Below are 10,871 nucleotides of genomic sequence, written 5' to 3' on the forward strand. Positions count from 1 at the left end.
CCAGCACCCAACGACACTGCCCAGACCACGGCATACCTCCTGATGAACCACATCTTCTCCAGGTTCGGACTGCCCCTGAGAGTCAACTCAGACAGAGGCACTCACTTTACAGCCGAGATTATGCAGCAGATCTGGAAACTCCTGGGGGTCCAAGTTCAACTACACATCAGTCATCATCCAATCTCATCTGGCCAAGTGGAACGATCGAATCGTACCGTGGTCAGTATGTTGAAAAAGTATGTGTCTGCCAATCAGAAAGACTGGGATGTAAAACTCCCGCTGGTGCTAATGGCCCTCAGAGCTACCCCGCAGGACTCAACTCGCGTGACTCCCTTCGAACTAATGACTGCGTGGCAGATGACACTGCCACTGCATCTGCTGTATCAGCCAGGAGACTCCAGCCTCGTCACAGCCTGCACCACTCACCAGTACCTCGACGAGTTACACCGGCACCTGAAAGCAACATTTGCTTTCGGCCAACAACAGCTAAAAGAGCAACTCACCACACAGAGTGCATCCCTGCAGACCATCGGCAAGACCTTGAGAGGAACGGTGGTAATTCTCAACACTCACAGCGTTCTACTGAACCAGACAGTGAACTCCATGAAACAGCTGTTTACTGTCTTCCAGAACGACTTTGCTCAAACGCAGCTGGTCACAGCCCTAATAACCACCTGCTACAAAACCCTCATGATTCACCTGCCATCCGTCATTGTGATGATTGTCGTCCGATGATGTCTCCACAGGGACTTCATCCGACGAAAAGGGGGACTGTAGAGTATGAACGGAAAATCATGAACTCATTAATTCTGAATGCAGTGCACACATTCTTGCAAGGGTCCTAAAACCCCCACACACTGTTACTCTCCCCACACCCCCCTCCTTAGATGAGAAAGGAATGTGAGATTTTCTTAGACACACGTTCCTTTCATTTAAAACCCAGAAATGGCTTATTTTTAAGGAAATATGTTTTATTCCCGTATGCTTGGGTATTTCTGCTGTTATATCAAACTAGTTAAGATTGTTTAGTTGTGTAGTTAAACTCTGAGGGCTTATATAAAGAATCTAAGAGTATATATTCACTTTTAAGTGTACCAAATACAAGTTTCTTGGTATCAAATTAAACCTTACGACTCGCCCTAGCTGAATATATATATATATATATATATATATATATATATATATATATATATATATATATATATATATATATATATATGGTTACATTAAAATGTATTCTGCTATGTTTTACCATCTTTTGAGTGATTCAAACCACATCCGGACCCTGTTGTAAATTAGGCAAATGGCGAGCCTTGACAAGACATAGGGAACCTTCTTGCGCCAAAACTGAGGAGCCTCATTGGGTCATTCCTCCCTACCTTAAAAGTCAGGATCTGGTGTGGAATCACTCTCTTCCTCTCTTCTCTTAACTATCTTGTCCTCTTGCTCTCTTGTTGAGAGCAAGTCTGTTTCTTGTCTTCGGACAAAGCTCAACACTACGTTTTTGGAGCAGTCCGATATCCTCCGGGTGAAAGGACTCTCTCTCAGTTTCAACCATTACTCCTAAGATGCTTTGAACTTGAGAAGCACCAAGAGAAATCTGCAAAATCGTAGCTTACACACAGGCAGCGTGAATGACCATTTTATGAATGGTCTATGTTTTCAGAGTGAGAACATAGCCATAACAGCATTGTTGCTATCTTGAGGCAACTATATGCCTCAAGATGGCGCCGAGTATGACTGCTGCGTCGCGGGCTCCGTCAAAACACTGCAGTTTATTGTTTGTTTTGTTTACAGTTTTGTGTTTTTTTGTCTTGGATGTTGTCTGCCTTATTGTGTACGACAGACAAACGCTTTTGGACATTGGTTTGGCAATTACACACCGAAAACTGGACTTCAAATTCCTCAACGCTGACCCGCTGTTTACAAACACGCCAGCAGAGCCCTTTGTCTGGGCTGCCCGGCTACAGAAACGCAGAAGGAAAAGGGGAAAAAGAGGCGGTGTTCTCATCAGAGTAAGAAGTCGTGCAAATCGATCCCCGCTACCCAATATTCTACTTGCAAATGTTCAGTCTCTGGACAACAAACTCTGTGAGCTGAGAGCGCGGATCTCTTTCCAACGAGAGACGAGGGACTGCTGCATTATCTGCCTTACAGAAACCTGGCTGGCTGCAGAGATTCCAGACTCGGCCATTAAACCCGCTGTGTACATCCCCCCACAAGCCGACACAGACCGGGCACTCAGGGAACTGTATGGGTGTATAAGTGAGCAGGAAACCACGCACCCTGAGGCTGCGTTCAATGTTGCCGGGGACTTCAACAAAGCAAATAACACCAAAATACCACCAACACATCAGCTTCAACACATGAGGAGGCCGGGTCTTGGACCACTGCTATTCTCCTTTCCGGGATGGCTACAAATCCCTCCCCCGCCAACCATTTGGCAAATCGGACCACTCTTCCGTTCTGCTTCTGCCCGCTTACAGGCAGAAACTGAAACAGGAAGCACCCACCCTCAGAACGATCCAGTGCTGGTCGGACCAATCAGACTCTGCGCTACAAGACTTTTTTGATCACGTGGACTGGGAGATGTTCAGGTCCGCCTCTGATGATGACATCGAGGCTTACGCTGATAGCATAACGTGTTTCAACAGTAAGTGCGTAGAGGACGTTGTGCCAACCAAAACAATACGGATCTACCCCAACCAGAAACCATGGGTTAACGGCGAGGTTTGTGCGGCACTCAGTGGGTGGCCATTCCGGGAACGTGGAGGAGTGTAAACAAGCCAGTTATGCCCTCCGTAACACTATCAGAACAGCCAAACGCCAGTACAGGCACAAAATTGAAGGACAGTTCAACACCACAGACTCTAGAAGCATGTGGCAGGGAATTAACATCATCACGGACTATAAACGGAATAAAAACTCCATGAACACCACTGCCTCTCTCCCGGATGAGCTTAATTAATTTTATGCTCGTTTTGAGGACAACAACACTGCCCTCGCGGAGAGAGCATTCGCTGCTGAGGCTACAGTGGTCGGTTCACTCTCCGTCTCTGTTCTGGCCGATCCTTCCGACGGGTGAACATCCGTAAAGCCGCGGGTCCAGACGGCATTCCGGGCTGCGTCATCAGAACGTGCGCGAACCAACTGGCTGCTGTTTTTACGGACATTTTCAACCTGTCCCTCTCCCTGTCTGTAGTCCCCACATGCTTTAAAACATCAACCATTGTGCCTGTAGCTAAGCAAGCCAAAATCATTTGCTTAAATGACTGGCGTCCTGTTGCTCTGACCCCCATCATCAGCAAATGCTTTGAGAGGTTAATCAGAGATTACATCTGCTCTGCTCTGCCCCCCTCTTTGGACCCATTGCTGTTTGCCTACCGCAACAACCGCTCCACTGATGATGCCATTGCATCTACAATACACACTGCTCTCTCCCATCTGGAAAAAAGGAACACATATGTGAGAATGCTGTTTGTAGACTACAGCTCAGCATTCAACACCATAGTGCCCTCCAAGCTTGATGAGAAACTCCGGGCTCTGGGTTTAAACAGCTCGCTGTGCAGCTGGATCCGGATTTCCTGTCAGGCAGACATCAGGTGGTTAGAATGGGCAGCAACACCTCCTCATCACTGACCCTCAACACTGGAGGGGCTGTGTTCTCAGCCCACTCCTGTATTCACTATACACACATGACTGTGTGGCAACACATAGCTCCAATACCATCATTAAGTTTGCTGACGATACGACGGTGGTAGGTCTGATCACTGACAATGATGAAAGAGCCTACAGAGAGGAGGTGCATACTCTGACATGCTGGTGTCAGGAGCACAACCTCTCCCTCAACGTCAGTAAAACCAAGGAGCTTGTAGTGGACTTCAGGAGGAAAGACAGAGAACACAGCCCCATCACCATTAATGGAGCACCGGTGGAGCGAGTCAGCAGTTTCAAGTTCCTCGGTGTCCACATTACTGAGGAACTCACATGGTCCGTCCACAATGAGGCCATTGTGAAGAAGGCTCACCAGCGCCTCTTCTTCCTGAGATGGCTGAGGAAGTTTGGAATGAACCAGCACATCCTCACACTGTTCTACAGCAGCACTGTAGAGAGCATCCTGACTGGCTGCATCACCGCCTGGTACGGCAATAGCACCGCCCACAACCGCAAAGACCTGCAAAGGGTGGTGCGAACTGCCAGGAACATCATCGGAGGTGAGCTTCCCTCCCTCCAGGATATCTATAACAGGCGGTGTGTGAAAAAAGCTCGGAGGATCATCAGAGACTCCAGCCACCCGAGTCATGTGCTGCTCTCACTGCTACCATCAGGCAGGCGGTATCGTAGCATCAGGACCTGCACCAGCCGACTACATGACAGTTTCTTCCCCCAAGCAATCAGACTTTTGAACACTTGATCTCTCATGATCAACAATCAGCACTGCACTTTATTAATCATCATCTTGTACCACACACTGGACTGTCAATATATTCTCCCCAATTCAACGACTGACTGTATATATATTTTCATATACCCTTACCCATATTTTGTTTTTATTGTATGTGTATTCTATATTGTGTGTATTGTTTACTGTACATTGTATATTGTGTTGTGTAAGTATGTGTACATTTGTTATGTAAATTGTGTTGTGTAAATATGTTGTTTATTGTAATTGGTACTGCTATGTTATTCGGAACTGCACACAAGACTTTCACCTACTGTTGCACTTGTGTACACAGTAGTGTGACAATACATTTCTATGATTTGATTTGATTGCGGTCGTAGGCTTTCTTTTGTCATGAGAGAAAGCCACTTCAGCCGCCCCCCGCGCCTCGCCTCTTTCCCATGGGATTGAGGCAGGAGGCGCGTGCGATGGAGGTGATTTGGGGACAATGACGGGCTGTGTTCGCCGGGTAAATCCCTGCGAACCACCCGCCTCCCCGGCACGCATGCTGGCATCCATCCGAGCTCGGGATGAGCGATTTCTCTCCAATGGGTTATGTTCTCAGTGCGAGAACATAGCCATAACAGCATTGCGGTCATAGGCTTTCTTTTGTCATGAGAGAAAGCCACTTCAGCCGCCCCCTGCACCTCGCCTCCTTCCCACGGGATTGAGGCAGGCGCTGCGGGCAATGGAGGCGATTTGGGGAAAATGACGGGCTGTGTTCGCCGGGTAAATCCCCGCGAACCACCCGCCTCCCCGGCACGCTTGCTGGCTCCCATCTGAGCTCGGGATTAGACGCCTGCAAACGGACCTCCTCCTCCAGTCACGAACCCGACCCCTGCCGGGTGCGGAACAAGGTAAGTGCTTTGAGTTTGTTCTCAGCACCAAAGCCTCGGGACGCACCCTTGTCTCCCGACGCCACACTACCTGCTTCGCCCCTTTGCGAAGCCCCCGCCGGGTATGTCCAAAATACTCGTCCCCTTGGTACCCCCAGCACGGAGTTTGGAGGCGTGGCTTTCACTGCCCAACCCGGCACGCTGGCTGTACCAGACCATTCGAATCGGTTACACATCGGTTTTCCAGGCCCCGCCCCACCCTTCGCGGGCGCCCGTTTCCGCAGTAGATGAAAAACATGCCAAATCCCTGTGCAAAGACGTGATAGGGCCTGTCCCCCCAACCGAAATGGAGAAGGGTCTCTACAGCCCTTACTTCATTGTACAAGAAAGGCGGCGGCTTACGACCAATCTTGGACTTGCGAGTTTTTAAACCGAGCACTGCTCAAACTCCCGTTCAAAATGCTTACGCAAAAGTGTATCTTAACATGCGTCCGGCACCTAGATTGGTTCGCAGCGGTAGACCTGAAGGACGCGTACATCCACGTCTCAATTCTACCGCAACACCAACCCTTCCTACGGTTCGCGTTCGACGGCCAGGCGTGGCCAAGTCCTCCCCTTCAGCATGTCTCTGTCCCCTCGCGTCTTCACGAAAGTCGCAGAGGCAGCCATTGCCCCACTCCGAGAAGCTCCGAGTTACTATGCGCTCACAGAGACCAGGTGCTTAAACACCTCAGCCGCTTGGGGCTTCAGGTCAACCGAGTGAGCAAGCTCACTCCGGTTCAGAGCATCTCCTTTCTCGGCATGGAGTTAGACTCAGTCTCAATGTCTGCACGTCTCACCAACAAGCGTGCACGGTCGGTGCTGAAATGCCTCGTAAAGTTCAAGCCAGGCACAAAGGTCCCTCTAAAACTCTTCCAGAGGCTCCTGGGGCATATAGCATCCTCCGGCGCAGTCACGCCGCTGGGGTTGATGCATATGATACCGCTTCAGCACTGGCTTCAGACTCGAGTCCCGAGACGAGCATGGCGCCACGGCACGCACCGTGTGATAATCACCCCCGCATGCCGCCAAACACTCAAACCCTGGACAGACCTCTGCTTTCTACGGGCAGAAGTGCCCCTGCAGCAGGTGTCCCGACGTGTCATGGTCACTACCGACGCCTCCAAATCGGGTTGGTGCGCCGTTTGCAATGGGCACGCAGCTGCGGGCCTTTGGAGAGGGGCCCCGCTGCGCTGGCATATCAATTGCCTAGAGTTGTTGACTGTTTTCTTTGCCCTGCGACAGTTTCTCCCGTTAATTCTTTGACAAACATGTCCTAATTAGGTCAGACAGCACCACTGCGGTAGCGTACATAAATCGCCATGGCGGCGTACGCTCCCACCACATGTCACGACTTGCCCATCGCCTCCTCCTTTGGAGCCAGCAGCGACTCTGGTCGCTGCGTGTCACTCACATCCCCGGCAAACTCAATGTGGTAGCGGACGCGCTGTCACGACAACGCTTGCCCAGTGGAGAGTGGAGGCTTCACCCCCAGTCAGTCCAGCTGATTTGGGAACGATTCAGCAAGGCCCAGGTAGACCTGCTTGCCTCCCGAGAGACCTCCCACTGCCCGCTCTGGTATGGCTGAACAGAGACTCCCCTCGGGGCAGACGTGCTGGCACACAGCTGGCCCATGGGGCTGCGTAAGTACGCATTTCCACCAGTGAGCCTTCTTGCACAGGTGCTGTGCAAGGTCAGGGAGGACAAGAAGCAAGTCACACTAGTGGCTCCATACTGGACCACTGGGGCCTGGTTCTCGGACCTCGTACTCCTCGCGACAGCCCCTCCCTGGCGAATTCAGGCAGGGCACGCTCTGGCATCCGCATCCAGACCTCTGGAAACTCCACGTCTGGTCCCTGGACGGGACGCGGAAGATCTAGCTGGCCTACCAACTACTGTCGTAGACACGCTCAACCAAGCCAGAGCCCCTTCCACCAGGCAGCTCTACACCCTGATGTGGCGCTTGTTCGCAAATTGGTGTTCTTCCCGGGCTGAAGACACACAGAGGTGCCCAGTTAATGTTGGAGGGGAGGCTGTCCCCATCCACCTTGAAGGTGTATGTTGCTGCTATCGCGGCCCACCACGACGCAGTAGACAGCAAGTCCCTTGGTTAGCATGACTTAATCATCAGGTTCCTAAGAGGTGCCCGGATGTTAAATCCCTCCCGGCCAAGCCTGTTCCCCTCCTGGGACCTCTCGGTAATCCTCACGGGCTTCCAGAGACCTCCCTTCGAGCCACTAGAATCAGTTGGACTCAGGGCCCTCTCTCTTAGGACTGCCCTGCTGATCGTGCTCGCCTCCATCAGAGGGCCAGGGACCTGCAAGCGTTCTCTGTCAGCGACACTTGCCTGGAGTTTGGTCCGGCAGACACTCATGTGATCCTAAGACCACGACCGGGCTACGTGCACAAGGTTCCTACCACTCCCTTTAGAGACCAGGTAGTGAACCTGCAAGCGCTGTCCCGGGAGGAGGCAGACCCAGCCCCGTCATTGCTGTGTCCGGTACATGCTTTGCGTACCTCTTTGGACCGCACGCAGAGCTTTAGACACTCTGAGCAGCTCTTTGTATGCTTTGGGGGACAGTGGAAAGGAAACCCTGTCTCCAAACAGAGGCCGTCCCACTAGGTAGTAGATGCCATTTCATTGGCTTATCATACTCAGGCCGTGCCCCCCCCCCTTGCGGGTCAGAGCTCACTCGACAAGGAGTGTTGCGTCCTCGTGGGCACAGGCCAGGGGTACCTCTGGCAGACATTTGTAGAGCAGCGGGTTGGGCGACACCCAACACCTTACGAGATACTAAATCTCAGGGTTGAGTCAGTTTCATCCCGTGTTTTCTCAGGTCCGAGCCAGTAGAACTCGGTAACACGCTGATGGGCTGGCCAGGTGAATCGCTTGCATATAGCGCCCTTTCCCTCGCTTGAGGTAAAACTGTGCGTCTTTTTTCCCAGGAGATTCCACTCAACTCGAATCCCTGGTTGTTTCCTCCCTAGCCCTCATGGGTCCGCAGTTCGGCAGAGGAACTTGCCGACCCAATCCACTGCGGGTACTCAAATCTACCCTGTACTGGAATAGGTGCTCCACAGGGTGAGGACTCCTATGCGGACTCCCCCTGTGTGTATTTTCCATGATATGGTCCCCTTACGAGTGGACCGTGTTTTCCTTGGTTAAGTTTCGGCTGCCCACCGGTCGCCGTGTGTAGCAACTCCCCCCTCGCTGAGGCTGGATCTACCACCTACATGTGATGTATTCACCACCTTACCTCCCCAGCTGGGTAGGGGTGGTCTCCGCAGTGTCTTTTCCCCTGAAAGAATAGGAAATTGGGTAAGACCCCCTTCCCTCAGTGCATGTAAGGGCCCCGGCTGTCTATTGCTCTATGCGAGAAACATAGAGAGAAAAGAGACCCAGCCAGGCTTGGCCCATTCCCAGGTTGGCAAGCGTTGCCTTGTTCCCCTTTCAGGGTAACTAAAAGGATTCCGACGACTTTTGTGGGGCATTGGGGAAGGGTACGTGTAGTCTGATACAGCTGGTCATCTGGCACGTAAAAAAACACCTGCCCGCTCCTGTGTCAGACCACGTACACGGCTCAGCGCATGGCGTGATTTAAATTGGAACCCTAGTGTCGCTTCTCTGACACAACGTGGAGAGAGCGACAGAAGGGGAACGTCTAGGTTATGAATGTAACCTCCATTCCCCGATGGAGGGAACGAGACGTTGTGTCCTTCCCGGCCACGTCACTGAGCCGAGCCGCTGCAGTGGCCGGACCATTTCCGGCTCCTCAGAAAAATCCTGAATGAAATCTAGTATTTGCCTCGCCTTTGTACCCATATTTTCGGGGGCTGGGTATGCAAATACTAGCTGCCAACTTCTCATTGGCCTTTTTTCATAGATCAGAGGTATATTCGGTGCTCAAGAGAGACCCCTAGTGTCGCTTCTCCGACACAACGTCTCGTTCCCTCCATTGGGGAACGGAGGTTACATTCGTAACCTAGACGTTTTACTATTGACAACTAACCGTAGATATTATAAATATAATAAGTAAGCATGTTAAGACACAACCTGCTTTGCAGTGTTGATTCCATACACCACAGCAGGAACGTGGAGATCCCAGTCATTATGGTTGTCATTCACATACTTCCTGAGAGTATGCTTGATTTTCTGATTGTTTCTTTCATCCTGTACATATCAATGCATTTATAAAGTTGACGAATAACCACAAGACAACAATAGATCTTACAGAACAGATATCCAAAGAGTTACCTGTCCGTTGGTCTGGGGATGGTAAGCACTGGAGAGAGCATGTTTGATTTTCAGCATACTGAAAATGCTGTTGTTGAGCTGTAGAGGGATTATCAGTTAAATTTGCAAGACTGGAGTAATTGTAGACAACAACACATATGTTGAGACTAGAGTAGGGGGAGAAAACATAATGAAACATTTAAAAAACTCACCTTGTTGACAAACTCCTTCCATTGGTCTGTAATGATTTTCCTAACCATGCCGAACAAGTACAACTTTGTGGTTATTATTGCAGACACCTCAGCTGCTGTCTTAGATTGCTTTGGTTCTGCAATCACCCACTTGGTGTACAGGTCTGTCATGGTAAGGACATGTTGTTGCGTGCTGTTTCTGGCAGTGGTCCAATCAAATCCAAACCAAGCACTTCCCAAGATTATTTTACCTGCATGGCACAAAATTAGCATCAGCCAAATGCTGGGAAAACTGTCCACAAGCTTGAGACTAGCTTGTCAGTCTCATCAGTATGCAAAATTATTGTAAGCAGTACCTTAATGGAATGCAAGACTGGCACAACAGTCTTGATGGGGTCATTCAACTGGCAGCAGTGACAAGATCTGACCTAAAAAGCAAAAACATTTTTTTTAACAAAATCTCTAGAAAAATATCCAGTTGATACAAGTTTGTGATGACAATAAACATAACTTCTAAATCAAGGAGGTATCGAACAATCAGAGGTGGCAAAAATAGACACATTCTTAAGTATAGATACTTGTAAAGAAAAAAACTGGAAAAAGTAGAAGTAAAAGAAAAAGAAGAAAGTAAAAGTAAAGTACCACCAATGTAGTACATTACCCATTCTTTCACATCCTGGATAATTGAAGGCCAATAGTAGCCAGCAATAACTCTGTTTTGAATGCCTCTGACACCACTGTGATTGTCAGTCCCAGGGTTATTGTGGCACTCCATAAGAACAGACCTCTTCTCTTCCTCTGACAGGACAACTAGCCGCATGTACTGCCTATTGGGACCGATGTAGAAGAGCCTGTCCTCTGTTTTTATAATACCCATTTATTAATATCCAGATACGTGAGCTGAACAAGTACAGTTAATGTAGCTTAATATATTAGCTGAATAAGATATTTTAAACACAATTTGTGAATTAAGCACATGACCCTGGTTGTTCCAGACAGTCAGTTCTCTTTTTCATTTTTAAAATCTCTAGGTACTTATAGTTACCTTTGATAGTAAAATTTGTAGACGCCCGTTTCACCTTCCGATGCTCTATGGGATTGTCAGGAATTTCTCCTTTTGAGAGAAATTC

At 49.7% G+C, this 10,871-nt stretch overlaps 1 long non-coding RNA gene across 1 annotated transcript; it reads right to left on the minus strand.

Annotated features, from left to right (window-relative positions):
* Positions 1-9,938: 9,938 nt before the first annotated feature.
* On the minus strand, positions 9,939-10,552 carry LOC127650274 (uncharacterized). Its single transcript, XR_007971422.1, has 3 exons — positions 10,403-10,552; positions 10,098-10,169; positions 9,939-9,992 (listed from the first exon to the last, which is right to left on the minus strand). It is a non-coding gene; the product is annotated as an uncharacterized LOC127650274 (long non-coding RNA).
* Positions 10,553-10,871: the final 319 nt, after the last annotated feature.

Source organism: Xyrauchen texanus, chromosome 10 (genome assembly GCF_025860055.1).
Source record: "Xyrauchen texanus isolate HMW12.3.18 chromosome 10, RBS_HiC_50CHRs, whole genome shotgun sequence".
In the NCBI taxonomy this organism is placed as follows: Eukaryota; Metazoa; Chordata; class Actinopteri; order Cypriniformes; family Catostomidae; genus Xyrauchen; species Xyrauchen texanus.